Source organism: Tamandua tetradactyla, chromosome 17 (genome assembly GCF_023851605.1).
Source record: "Tamandua tetradactyla isolate mTamTet1 chromosome 17, mTamTet1.pri, whole genome shotgun sequence".
NCBI classification, from domain to species: Eukaryota; Metazoa; Chordata; class Mammalia; order Pilosa; family Myrmecophagidae; genus Tamandua; species Tamandua tetradactyla.
In genome coordinates, this window is record NC_135343.1 from 49,456,329 (window position 1) to 49,470,314 (window position 13,986).

Genomic DNA, 13,986 nt, shown 5'->3' on the forward strand with positions numbered 1-13,986 from the left:
ACTGGACAGATTAGTAGGGGAAGGCAGAGTACATAGGGATGGCAATCCAGGAGAAAATGAGGGCAGTGGGATGTACATTGAAGGGTGGGGTAGGTGTATCAGTCAGAACCATCAAGATATAAACATATGCATTAAGAGATTTGTTATAAGGAATTAGCTCACATGATTGAACCACAAGCTGGAAACTGATAAAGGTGATACTGAAGTCCTTAGTCCCAATTCCCTAGGGGAAGCTGGCTGGCTGGAAATTCCAGCAAGAGCCGATGCTAAAGTTGAGACCAGATTCTTCTTCTGCCCTTGGAAATTCTCAGTTCTGCCTTTTAAGACCTCCAAGTAATTGGATGAGAAGACTCCCCGTTTTACTGAGGGCAATCTTCTCTGTTCATTGCAAATACAATCAGCTTACTATAGATGCAAATCCCTTCTAGAAATACCCTTTCATTAACAAGCAGGACAAACAACTGGATGCCATGACTAGCCAAGCTACCATGAAATGAATCATCATAACAGGAAAATGAAAAGAGCAAGAATGGAGGTGGGGGTGGAGGTGGAAGTATGTTCTGAGAAGGCTCAGCAGTCATTTGTTTGCAAGGCAGCTGTCTCTGGAAGGCCATTAGAAGTTCTTCAAGCCAGAGAAGCTAACCTTGGGTAGAAGTGGAAGGCTGCTTCTACTAGCAAAAGAAGACTGGGTAGAATTTAAAGCTCTAATGTCCCCTGCTTTGTTAGAATCTGCCTATGTGTTCTCATCCCAAGTTTCAGGCTTTCTCATTCTTTCCCTCCTAATCAATTCCAAAACATTAGCTTATGAGGTTGGGAATTCAATCTACATGAAATTCAGCCACACATCAGATCAGACTTGGGGTTTGGTTTGCAGAAATCTTGGCCCTGCACTACAGGAAGTAAAGATTTCAGGGAAGTCACAGAAACTTTCTGGTGCCCTACGTTGATCTTGAATTCAGAACTTGAAGCCCAGGTTCATCTTTTCTTTCTTTTCTTTTTTTCAGTGGGAAGGTGATTTATTGAAAGTGCACTTTGCAAGGAACATGAGGAATCTTCCCCAAATCATTTTGAAATGGGGATGTGAGTTAGGGTTTTTATAGTTAAAGGAAAGGTGGTAGGAGTCAAAAACTAAGTCATGCCCATATGATTCGTCCTTGTCAGGTCAGCATTGACTTTGGATCTTTGTGTGGAGGATGTGAGAAATTTCTCAACCTGGTGGTATCTCAAGCATGCCTTGTTGTTCCACTTTTAGTGATTAAATTTAGATATTGATGTGCAAACTTCCATGTGCAGGGTCTTCACGACTCTTTTGAAGTTTTGTCTTTTGAGGAGGAAGTCAGATTCACTAGGCCACAGGGTGTTCTTGATGCTATTCTGTTCTCTTATTTCTGTAAGCAAAACTTCACTCAAGAAAGACCGATGAAGTTCCAGTTTCTCTCTCAGCTGGGAGAGCACATGGTGATGTCTGCTAGCTTTCTCTCCTAGCTTCTTATTTCATGAGGTTCCCCTGGGGATGTTTTCCTTCTTTATCTCCAAAGATCTATGGCTGTGTGGACTCTTGGTTCTGGTTGCTCTTCATCTTTTCATTCTTAAAGTTTCTCCAGTGCAGTTAGAAAAAAAATGACCAACCACTTATTCTCTTTATTTAGTTATTCACACTAAAATGTTCTGTATTCATACAGAGTCTTGACACCTACAGGCACTTGATTACAGTATCTAAAATACAATTTGAATTACTGTTTTGCCACCATATGCCATTGGCTACAAGTGCCCCCTTTAACACTGGAAGCAGGGTTATTCATATCTTTAAATTTAATTAGATCAGAGAATCAATCACAGAATTTCCAAAACCAATGAAAAGAACTCATCCTTTAGACTCTGTTCCTTTGAAACTGCTCATGGTACAAATTCTGTAGCAGTCAAAGTTCAGTCAGAAAAGCAGATCCAGTAGTTTATACACACACACATAAATCCATAAATGGACTAATTAAAGAGCTTTGAAACTAAGACAATTGTAGTAGTGGTTAAGCAGTCTTGTCTTTGTGTCTAATGCTAGGGCATGAAGTCTGCAGGGCAGGCAAATGGGAAGGGAATATGGATATAAGTGGGGGAAAGGAAGAACGTCTGAAACCCATAAGTATGACCGAGAGTCTACAAGGGTAGACCGTTACCCGTGTCACTTATTGTGGTCTCCGACACTGTAAAAGCCAAAACCTTTTGTCACGAGGCTAAACACACATTGGTGGCCCAGGAAACACTGAAGGAGGCCCCTGGGGAAGAGGCAGGTGCAAGCCCAGCACTGCCTCGTGCCGATGAAGTAAGTTGCAGGTAAGCAACAACCTGTGTGAGGTGCGAAATGGCTTCTGCTTCACTTCCATCCTCCCAATCCCCCACAAGCATTTCCCTTGCAGTCCCCCCCCCACAGCTGGAGACATGGAGGAAAGTGGATTCTGGTAAAAGAATAAGATCCATGGAAAATATGGTGAAAAGCTATAACAAAGGAATAATTGAAATCCCAGAAATGGAAGGGAGAAAGAATGGCAAAGAAGCAATATTTGAAGGGATAATGGACAACAGTTTTCCAAAATTAACAAGTCGTAAACCACAGAGGCCAGAATTACTAAGAGCCCAAGCAAGATAAATACAAGAAAAACAGTGCAAAGCACTTAAACATAACATATTTATACTGCTGAATATTAAAGAGAGAGAGAGCAAGAAACTTTTGAAAGGAGCTAGAGGAGAAAAGAGACATTATCTCCAAGAGTCACAATAAGGGCAATATCTGACTTCTCAACAGAAACTTCTTAATAGCAGAAGAGAATAGAATGGTATCTTTAAAATGCTGAAGAAAATAATTGCCAATCTAGAATTCTATACTCAGTGAAAAGATTCTTCCAAAATGAAAGTTAGATGAGTAAATGAAGGCATTTCCTAATAAATAAAAACAAAAAGTGCCAGAAAATTAACACTGAAAGTAAAAAGGTGAATATGAAGCAATATTGATACTACAAAACAATAATAACAATGGCTGTTGGGGCTTTAACTATATATAGGATTAGAATAGGTGACAACAATAACACTAAAGGCAGGAGAGAGGCAAATAGAGTTAAATATTTCCATTTCTTAGCATTCTTTACGAAGTGGTAAAAGTACTAATTTATGTTAGATAGTATGAAATCAAGAATTCATGTTGTAATCTCTATGTTAACCATTGAAAAATCAGTGAAAGAATGTATGACCACTACCATGGAACATTGTTCTGCAATGAAGGAAATAAAAAATCACCATTGGAATACCACAATAATAATTGCTGGAGGCAAGATTCACAGACAGATGCTCTAATGAATGTGTAAGTGTTTGAGGAAAGGCATAGTAATTGCAGAGTCTTAAAGTGTCCCTCTCAAGATATTGATTAATCATAAAAGGAAAAAAAGTAGCTGCAGGAGAAAAACCCAGCAGGCATCACCTTAACCAAGTGACCAAGGTTAGCATCACCAGTAAGAAGAAATACTGACATCATGTATCCTTTGATATGATATACTGAGCACATCACTTCCATGGTATTCTTTCCAAAAATGCATAACTTCAATCTAATCATACAAAATGACAAATGAACACAAATTGAGAGACATTCTGCAAAATAACTGACAAGTACTCTTCAAAAGTGTCAAGATAATGAAAGAGAAGGCAAGAATGAGGGACTATTACTAATTGACATCTAAATACAGTATGGGACCATGGATTGGATTTTGGAACAGAAAAAGGACATAATTGGAAAAACTGGTGAATTCCAAATAACATCTGTAGTTTAGTTAGTAGTATTGTACCAATATTAATTTCTTGGTCTTTGTAATTGTGCTATGGTTGCATAAGATGTGAACATCAGACAGAAGTGGGATGAACAATGGTTTTTTGCCATTTTCCTGTAAGTTAAAAAAATTTTTTTAATTAAAAGTAAAACAAACAAATAGAAAATAGCCCAAGAAGGGTATGGGACATGATGAAAAGGTCCAACACACATGTAATTGGAATCCTGGGAGGAGAGGAGAAATGAAACAGAATGGATAGTAATTCTCCCAAAAATTATCCTCACCTCACCAAGAGGTAAACCTTCTCATAATGTAGTATAGACTTTTCAGACCGTTCTTTATGCATTTATTTTATTTTATTTTTGTTGCATGGGCAGGCTCCAGGAACCGAACCTGGGTCTCTGGCATAGCAGATGAGAATTCTGCCCCTGAGCCACCAGTGCACTGTCCTCTTTATGCATTTAAATACCCAGATCTTTAAACATACATATGTAGTGGTTTTAATATAAATTGACTATGCTATAACAGTGCTCTGCGATTTGGCTATTATTAAACATTTTCTTTTCCAGAACCTAACAACAATTTTGAGGTTTTAACTGGGACTACCTTGAATTTAATGATTAATTTGGTGAGAATTTAAATCTTTATAATATTGAGTCCTCTCATGCAGGAATCTTGTGTGCCTCTCAACGTATTGGATTTTCTTGTATGTAACTTAATAAAACTTTCAAGTTTCCTTCATACAGATTTTGACAATTTCCTATGAAGTTTGTTGCTTATTTAAAATTCCACATACAGCTTGCTTTATATTTCTGTTGGACAGTGCTGCTATGGAATGTTTGTATGCTACTTTTAAATCCCCTATTGAATGATATTATTAGTTCTGATAGTTTTTCAATTGATTTTCTTTGATACTCTACTTAAGAGACCTTTCACCTGAAAGCAATGACAGTTTTGTCTCTTCCTTTGTGGTAGTTACACACCAGTTGTATTTTTATTTTCATGCATTGAAGTTATGCATTTTTGGCAAGAATATCATGGAAGTGATGTGCTCAATATATCATATCAAGGATATATAGTGTCAGTATTCCTTCTTACTGGTGATGCTAACCTTGATCACTTGGTTAAGATGATATCTGCTGGGTTTTTCTCCTGCAGTTATTATTTTTCCTTTTGTAATTAATTAATATCTTGAGGGGGACACTTTAAGACTCTGCAATTATTTTGTCTCTCCTCAAACTTTTACACATTCATTATAGCATCTGTTTGTGAATCATGCCTCCAGCAATTTTTGCTGTGGTATTCAAATGGTGATTTTTTTTTATTTCCCTCTTTGCATCTACCTTTACTGATTTAAATTACCTCCAGTCCAATCAAACACCACAGGGACATTCTAGACTTCCCTCTTTCCTCGAGGAATTTAACTTTAAAAAATTTGATATATTCATGTATGTTTGAGGTTTTCAAAAGGCTTTTATTACCTTTATAATTCAAAAATATGAAATGAAGATAAAAAGCAAAGGATATAATATTTACAAGTTGAATGCCTGATTGACTCTTACATTGGCAAAGCAGTGCAAATGAGACATAGACCTGCTTTGAAGGAGCTTTATAATTTTGTCAATGTGTGTTGGTACAGAAAGTCAAAATTGCCCCAGATAAGCAATGGAAAAATGTAACTAGATATGAAAATGTGACAGATATTTATGGTCCTAATTTTAAATTGTAATATTCTCAAAGTGCTTTTGAACTATTCTGATAAAGGGATTTAGGAGTTTTTTCCTAAAGCTTTCTCTTTTATTGTTTCATTTTATTAGAGCAGTAAATTCTGTTATCGGTCATGAAACTTAGCTGCTTTTGAACAGAGAAACAAACAATGAAGAGCTATTGGAAGCTCTTAGTTTAAATGCTCTGAAGTGTGGCAAGAGAGAATTCTTACTGACGTCATAATGTTTTTTAAAATCTGATCAGCAGCAATCGCCATCTCTCCCTCTGGTGACCAATATAACACTTGGTGAGATGCTATATCCTGGTGACAAAATAGAATAAGATGAGAGGAAGCTGACGTGCACATACATGATTAAGAGAGTTCTCCTGGCCAACTCACATGGCCTGTCATCCAAATTGTGAGCTTCCAGGACATTTGGGAAAGAGAGACATTCTCCCTTATGCAAGGGCCTTATGTCTTATAGACAAATATTAGGAAGACTGCTCTGCCTTCAAATATCTCCTGAGCTCCTGATGGAAATTCCATTATTAGCATTTTTTCCTTTATACTCTGCCCTTTCCTCTGCTGAATTCAAGAATTTGAGGGATAGCCACCAGAGAGCTATAATCAATTCAATTTTGGTTAATAAACATATAGGAAGTACCTTCCATTTACCAGCACTTTGCTAGGCTTGGAAAGAAAGTTGAGTAAAATGCATACCTTGATTCCAGGATCACATAGTTCAGGCAACAATTTCCCAAAGCCAGTCTAAAGGATTGCAAAGGATTGGAATTGGAGTTCCTGTTAAGCAAAGCCCTCCATGCTCCATCTCACAGATTTTGATTCAATGCATCTAAAGTTCTCTGGGTAATTCTGCTATGTAGTCTGGGTTAAGATTCACTAGTCTAGGAAAAAGCCTGAGACATAAATAAAATAAATACTCATAATTCAGTATCATGAATTCTATAATGGAAGTATCTATAAAGTGCAATGCAGGCAGGCAATTAATACTGACTGAGGGGACAGAGCTGGAAAACCACAGGCTAGATACAATATTTAGACCAGGAAGTGAGGGATGAGTAGAGCTAATTTGATACTCAAGGGTATAGGAGAGGAGAGCATTCCAGGCAGGGAGAAGAACTTAAGTGCAGATGCTAAAGAGGGAAAGGACTTGGCAAGTTCAGTGGGCAATTCATTGCCTGCTGTGATTTAAACATAGACGAAATGAATATGGAGGAGATGTGAACAAATAAGGATGAAAATATGGGAATAGTTCACTTAGAGTCCGCAGGAAACTTTTCAGACCAACAAGAAAAACACATTAAGCTCTTAATTTAAATGTAGATGTATTCATTGTTTATTCGTTCAACAAATATATATTGAATACTCACCATGCTCACAATGAATGAGCAGTTTAGATAGTTAGATAGTTAGAGACCATAGAACAGGATAGAGGGGAATGAGACCTTGGAGCAGAGGGAGGGAAAGTAAGAATGCTCAAAGATGACTCATTTTAGCATGGCAAATGAAAATTATCAGAAATATTGGGGTTAGATATCTAAGATTGGAGATTCTTGAGATGTTGCAAATTCCCATTTGAGCAAATGAACTGAAATTAAATGATAATGTATTTGAAAAATTATTTGTGACTGCATATCGTGATGTGAATGTTCTGACTGCTACACATTTATGAAAAAACAGAGTGATGTGTGAAGTGTGAGGGTCGACAGGGTCATCTACTAAAGGGTTCATTTATTCCTATTAGGAAATTTAGGGCCATCAACTTGTGGAAGCAGGAGTTGGCAGCACATGGTAAAACAAAAGAAAACCTAATATTTTTTGGTTCCTTAATTTTCTATCCTGAAGTCTTCCATTGAGGCCCTAGGCCACAGACACTGAAACTGCTCAGAAAACCTGAAGCCAGAGAATTTAAGTTGCTGGTCATTCTACCTTTCTTTCTTTTTCTTTCTCTTTTTGATGTTATGCTCTATTTCTGGTTTGTACTGTTTTTTTTTTTTTTTTTGGTACTCTGCTTTTGGCTTTTGTTGGTGTTGTTTTGCTTTGTTCTGTTTTAGTTTGATTCATTTAACTTTTTTGGCTGGGGGCGTACAGTATAGACTTTACTGATGTTACTTACATTCTATGTCAAAGCACATCTCCCCAGGCCCCTTTGCTTCTTCAGAAAACCTGAGACAGAAATTGTGTCAAGAATGAAAGATTCTCACTGTCTTGAAAAACAGAGTTGAGGCAATGACTCCCTAGAGACCAAGACTTTTTCTCTTATTTTCATGCTGTTTTAGTTTGCTAAAGGTGCTGAAATGCAGGTACTATAAAATGAGTTGGTTATACCATGGAGATTTATTGTTTACAAGCTTACAGTTCTGAGGCTGTGAAATTGTTCAAATCAAGGCATCAACAAGACCATACCTGGACTCCTCTGTCAGATGGCATGGCACGTGGCGGTGTCTGCTGGTCTCTCCCTTCTTTTCCCAGCATCATTGCTTCCAGCTTCTTATTTCCATGACTTTCTCTCTCAGCCTCTGTGGCTTTTTTCTCTGAATTTCATCTTCATATAAAAGACTCCAGAAAGAGGATTAAGATCCATCTGGAGGACACCTCAACTGGAATAACCTAATCAAAAGATCCCACCCACCGTAGGTTTACACCCGTAGAAATGGTTTCATTTTAAGAACATGACCTTCTGGGGTCCAGAAAGCCTTTAAACAATCACACATGCTGTTCCTGGGGCCCATGGTCCAGCGTGCTCACTCTTCGGAGGCCATGTGGGCTATGGAGTCTACTACACAGATGCTGTAGCCTAATGCATTGTTATAGCAGAAAATATGCAAAGAGAGCCCTGGAAGCAAAGGTGGAAGAGTGCGTGTCATTATTCAACCTCAGTGTAGCTAGGATGTCCCTAAGGGGTCCTTTTGGTGTCTTCTTCTCCATGTTTTTGATGCCATCATATTCAGCAGCTTTATCCAGAAATCAGGTCAGAGCAACGGCAGCCATGTTGTGAGTGGAGGGTAGGAATGGAGGACTTGAAAAGCCATACCAGTGAGCTTCCCTTTCAGCTCAGGTGTGGCCTTGCCTCCAGCCTTGACAGTGGCGTTCTGGGCAGCACCTAACCATCATGCCACAGATTTCCAGAGTAGATATCTAATGCCTTCTATATGATAGTGACAGCATGGACTGCAGTCACAAATCTCTCCACAATGCCAACGCTGTCAAGTTGGGCTTGGTCAGGGAGGCTAAGGGTTTACTGGTGCAGGAGATATCGTTGACAATCTCGAAGAAGTAACCACAGGTCTCATGGGTCACAGCATGCGACAAACATGGCAGCATCAGTGGAAGTGGCGGAAAAGATGAGTGTCTTGTGTCTACCCCTGAAGGGAGCCCAAGCCTTCTGTTGGATGGTGAAGAAACCAAAGGACTCCACAGCATATTCGGCACTAGCTTTAACCCACTGGGATGCTTGAGATGGGCATATAGTTGCCATTGATTACAAGCTTCCCATTCTCAGCTCTGTCAGTGCCACAGAACTTGCCAAGGAGGAATCCCACAAAACTGTAGACCTGTGGTTGAGATCAATGAAGGGACCAATGATGATGACAGTATCACTTTGTTAGTATCAGAAGTGGCCCTGGTGATCTAGCACCCAAAAGAGCCAAATTCGCTTCCTCTGACCTTCACCATCATGTGTTAAGGATGCAGTTGTCACTGCACAGACAGGCACAGCTGACTGTTGAGCAGGAAGGAGATTTTTCTTAAGGAAGCAAGATAGCAACATGATTCCAGGTACCTAATCTCTTCTTTTCCAAATTCTCACTGAAATAATCCAAAAGGAAATAATCTATATCAGTGCTGGAAACCAGGGATGAGTGCCGACACATGTGACACCTGAGGGAATTCCTTAGACATATTGCACAGAAGGGACCAAAGTGGAAAAAACACTGAGAACTGGACATGAGACCCTCAGAGTGAACAATAGGGAACGGGTGGGAACAAGGCTAAACAAGCTCCGAGAGCCAGAGCAGATGGCCTCTAGTGGCTCATAGGAAGGATGTTCAATGGTCTGTGAGGCCATTGAAAGGTCTTAAACAAGGGGTCATGCTTCAGATTTCAGTTTTCAACAGATCAATCTACTTTGCTCCAAGAAGAACAGAGTGGAAGGGGGCAAGAGTGGAGAAAAGAGATCAGTTAAGAGGCTGGACTAGCATAGTGGCAGTGGAAATGGAATTAAGTGGCTAGGTTTGCCATATACCTTGAAGGTGCAATGATAGGAGCTAGTGTTGAAATGGATATTAGGAGTTGCTGTCTGTGGGTGGTGGAAATGGGAGATGACTTTTAGTCACCTCTTTTTTCCGGTCTTATTTTTCCACAATGAACGTTAAGTACCTCAATACGCATTTAAAAATGTAAAAAATAGTTTTTAGAATTGTCCTCAATACACCAAAAAGGGATAACTGCATTATGTACAAGGCAGATCCTAGGGAACCAACTTCCAAATATGAGATGCTCTCGGAAGAAAAATGAAACAGGAGCAAACCCAACTGCAGGTACGTATAAGCGGGAGTCATCTCTGTGTCTTCATGTTTGGCTAGGGCAGGGTTGCCTGATTTTTTTTTGTTGTTGTTGTCAGCATTGGAATTCTTTCTTCAAGCAAATTCCACCCAGAGACCCCATACATATGAGGTCACAGGGCACTGCTCTGCACGGCGGGCTAGGAGAACCTGAGGCCCACCTGCTCCACTACACCTGAGGACACCCTGACCTCCTCGTTTCTCGGGGACCAAGGGCCAAAGCACATCCGGGAGTGAGATCCACAAAGGCCTTGCTTTTTCTTTTCTTTTCTCTCGGCTTTGGAGATTGAAGCAGAGGCAGCTCTGTTTGATGCACGTGATATGGGGTGACAGACTGGAAGCCTGGCTTCAGTCCTGAATCAATCATGGCCAAGACTGTGCACTGGCCAGAACAAATGTATTTTGACGGCAGTGCAGCACTGATAAGAGGCCACGTGGCTTAGGAAACAAGAAAACAAAGCTCTTTATCTTTCAAGGAAAGAGAAGGCAAAGGAGAAAGGAGACCAAGTGGGGGCTTCCAGTATGCATTTCTCTGATGACCCGTTTAAATCTGGGCAGTTGTTAAGGATGTCCAAGCATGTCGCAATGCTAAGGCAGCAGGGCTGGTTTGGCTCAGATGGGTGGGTTGAGCCACACATCCTGCAGTCCTCACTACCCTTCCTCTCACACTGAGGTCTGCAGCGTAGCTCCAAGGGTCCATGGATTAAGGTGGGGCCCCCTACCTTTCAGAGGGCTATACCTGGGAAGAGATTGGAGGAGGGACAGTTCACAGGGAAAGAGGTTAAGAGAGCATCTGTTTTCCCCACCGTGCACCCCTCCCTCCCCATCCCCTGCTGCCTGTGGTCACTGCCCTCTCCTCACAGGACTCTAGTTCTGAGACCACAGGGCTGTGCACGGATCCAAGCTGGTCCAATTCTCACACCTCATCCCCACAATCTTTGCTGGTTTTTCCAGGGGTGGCAGTGTAATCCACATTGGGCCTATGAGCAGCCTTCCAAGTTTATTGGATTTGAAACCAAGAACATCGGTTCATCTTTTGCTGGCAACTGAAGAGGTAAGCGTTAACACTTTATCACATCCTTCTCGGGTAGATGGCTATACAAACTGGTCCATCCGTACAATGGAAGACTACACTGCAATTAAAAGGAAAAAATTATCATACACACATCAACTTGAGTTTATCTCAAGACAGCATGCTGATTCAGATCAGCCAGTCTCCGAAGATACACACCACATGATTCTGCTTGTGTGACATTCTAAAGAGACAAAATTATACTGAGGGACGACACCGTGGTTATGGGGGGGCTAGAGTGTGACTATAGCAGGCTAGCACGAGGGAATGTGGGAAGCTCTGAAACTGTGTGTAGCCTGATTGTGATGGGAGTTACACAAATCTATACATGTATTTAAATTATTAAAAACAATTTCAAAAGGAAAAAAGTCAACTTTACTATTCGATATTTTTTTTTGCATGGGCAGGCACTGGGAATCGAATCCGGGTCTCCAGCATGGCAGGAAAGAACTCTACCTGCTGAGCCACTGTGGCCTGCCTATACGATACTCTTTTAAATCAAATTTTAGTACTGTTTTTTAAAAACTTTCCCATCAACATGGGATGGAGAAGCAGAGATCGCTCATCTTCAAAAGAGAGAGAACCAAGAAGACTCAGACTGCCTAAGGGGAGAAGACAGGAGAGATGAGCCACACACAGTCCACCAGATCTGCTTATCGCCTGGTCGACTGCAGCCTCATTCTTGGGCTCCATGAGAATCTTATGCACATGATAAGTTCCGCTTGGTGTTTACACTTGTTCACTCAGACTGCTTCATTAGTCATCCAGAATCCAGAATGGCTGGCTCAATCTTGCATTTGTTTTCCTTGAGCTGGAGGCCAGCTTTCCTCTTTACAAGTCTCCTAGTGAGCAGACAGCTACTTTGCAGATAATGTCATGTTTTACGACATGGATGATAAAACCCACACTCCAAATTCCTGGCCCACTAAATTACAACCCTTGCTGAGAAAACTCTCTTCCTAAGGTTGCCACATCACACTGTGAGGGCTCAGTAAATAAATGGAACGTTTGTGACTTTTACTGTCATGCAAAGTTTAGCAGATCTCATGGGGTAGTTTCCACAAAGCAAGCCTGGAAGAGTGCCATGTTACCAACCTGCAAGTCAAGTTTTCTTCCGGGGGGGGGGGGGGGTGAGAGTGATGGAGGTATCCCTAGAGACCAGCCATTCCTCTTTTCTGACTCTCAGAAGTGGCAATTATCTGGGGTATCCAAGAGGATTATTTTAGGCCTGCTGGAGATCTCCCCTATCTCCCCTTGAATTTCAACAGGGCCAGATTCTGTGAATGTCTCATGTATTCAGGATGACAGTTTTCCCCAGGAGCACAAAGGTAAAAGGAGGGAATGGTGCAAGGAGCACCTATTCATATGATTATTAATTTACACACCAACCATTAAGTAGCAGGCACTTGGCTAGGACACCAAGAAGAGCAAAACAAGGTTTGAGGTCAAGGACATCCCAGCTTATAGAGCTAAACAGACTTTCCCTTAAATATCTACCCACTGGAGGCAGATTAATATTCAGAGACGGCACCCAGGAGGGAGTGAAGGACAGAGGTGGCACAGGGCAGGGGGGGTAAAAAGATAAGAAGGTGTTAGCCATGCTTCCCAGTGGGGAAGGGTCCTCTAGGCCAAGGGGACACACACAGAACAAAGAGCATTAAACCGTGCAGTGGATTGGGGACCCCAAAGGAGTCTGGTCCAGGGCAGAAGGGCCTGATGAGGCAAGCAGGGGCAAGGTCAAAATCTTGAACTCTGTCCCGAAAAGGGTGAAGAGCCAGGGAGGAGTTTTAAACAGATGAATCACATAAACGGGTTTGCACTGTAGGAAGCTCACTTTGGAGAATCACGGAAACAGGTTTGCATTGTAGAAAGCTCACTTTGGTAATTGCCGTTGGGTTGAATCTAATGGCAGAGAGATAAGGGAGGAGCTCCAGGCTGCCACTCAGGGGAGAGAATTAAGTAACACTGGGGGCAAAGTTAAGAGGATAGTTTAGAAAGGAGAACTAGTAGACGTTTGGTGACCAGTTGGGGGTGGTTGAAAGAAGAAATAGGGCCGGCCAGGGTACTGCTCACATTTAAGATTTGGGATCACAGGTGGACAGCGGAAAGAAGATATCAAGAAACAAGGGAGCAAGGGACCTAATTGTAATGTAATTATGTTAAAACATTGAATGAAGCTGCATGTGGGCTATAGTCTTTTTTTTCTCTCTCTATTATCGTTTTATTTCTTTTTCTGTTGTCTTTTTATTTCTTTTTCTAAATCAATGCAAATGTATTAAGAAATGATGAATATGCAACTATGTGATGATATTAAGAATTACTGATTGCATATGTAGAATGGAATGATTTCTAAATGCTGTGTTAGCTAATTTTTTCTAATTAATAAAAAAGAAAAAAGAAAAAAAAAAAAGAAACAAGGGAGCAGATGGAAGGAGGAAGGGTAGAGTGGGGCCAGGGAGGGATGCGAAATATTTAATTCAAGAGGGTAACTCTTTCCTCTACCAAGAAGATGAAACAAACAGGGAGGCCTGCCATTTGGAACAAGAATTTTATTTTGTAGAAGAAACAAAGAAAGAGGAGCTAGGAGAGGCAGGATGAGGAAGTTGGGAAAACTTGGGCCAAGAGGGAACTAAGCCCTTCTCCTCTGAAACACTCATGCGGGCCAGTGCGAGACAAAGAATTCAAGTCACTTTGATGATGAGCAGCCCACGAGGTTGAATGCAAGATGCTGAAAGAGGCCAATGGATGCCAAACTCAGTGGAGTGATTTAAAAATTCAGCCAGCAAATCATCGTCTGTGCATAAGAAAAGGTTT

At 40.9% G+C, this 13,986-nt stretch overlaps 1 long non-coding RNA gene across 1 annotated transcript; it reads left to right on the forward strand.

Moving 5' to 3' along the window:
- The first annotated feature begins 10,213 nt into the window (after positions 1-10,213).
- Positions 10,214-12,215, forward strand: LOC143661611 (uncharacterized). Its single transcript, XR_013164726.1, has 3 exons — positions 10,214-10,620; positions 11,055-11,154; positions 11,580-12,215. It is a non-coding gene; the product is annotated as an uncharacterized LOC143661611 (long non-coding RNA).
- Positions 12,216-13,986: the final 1,771 nt, after the last annotated feature.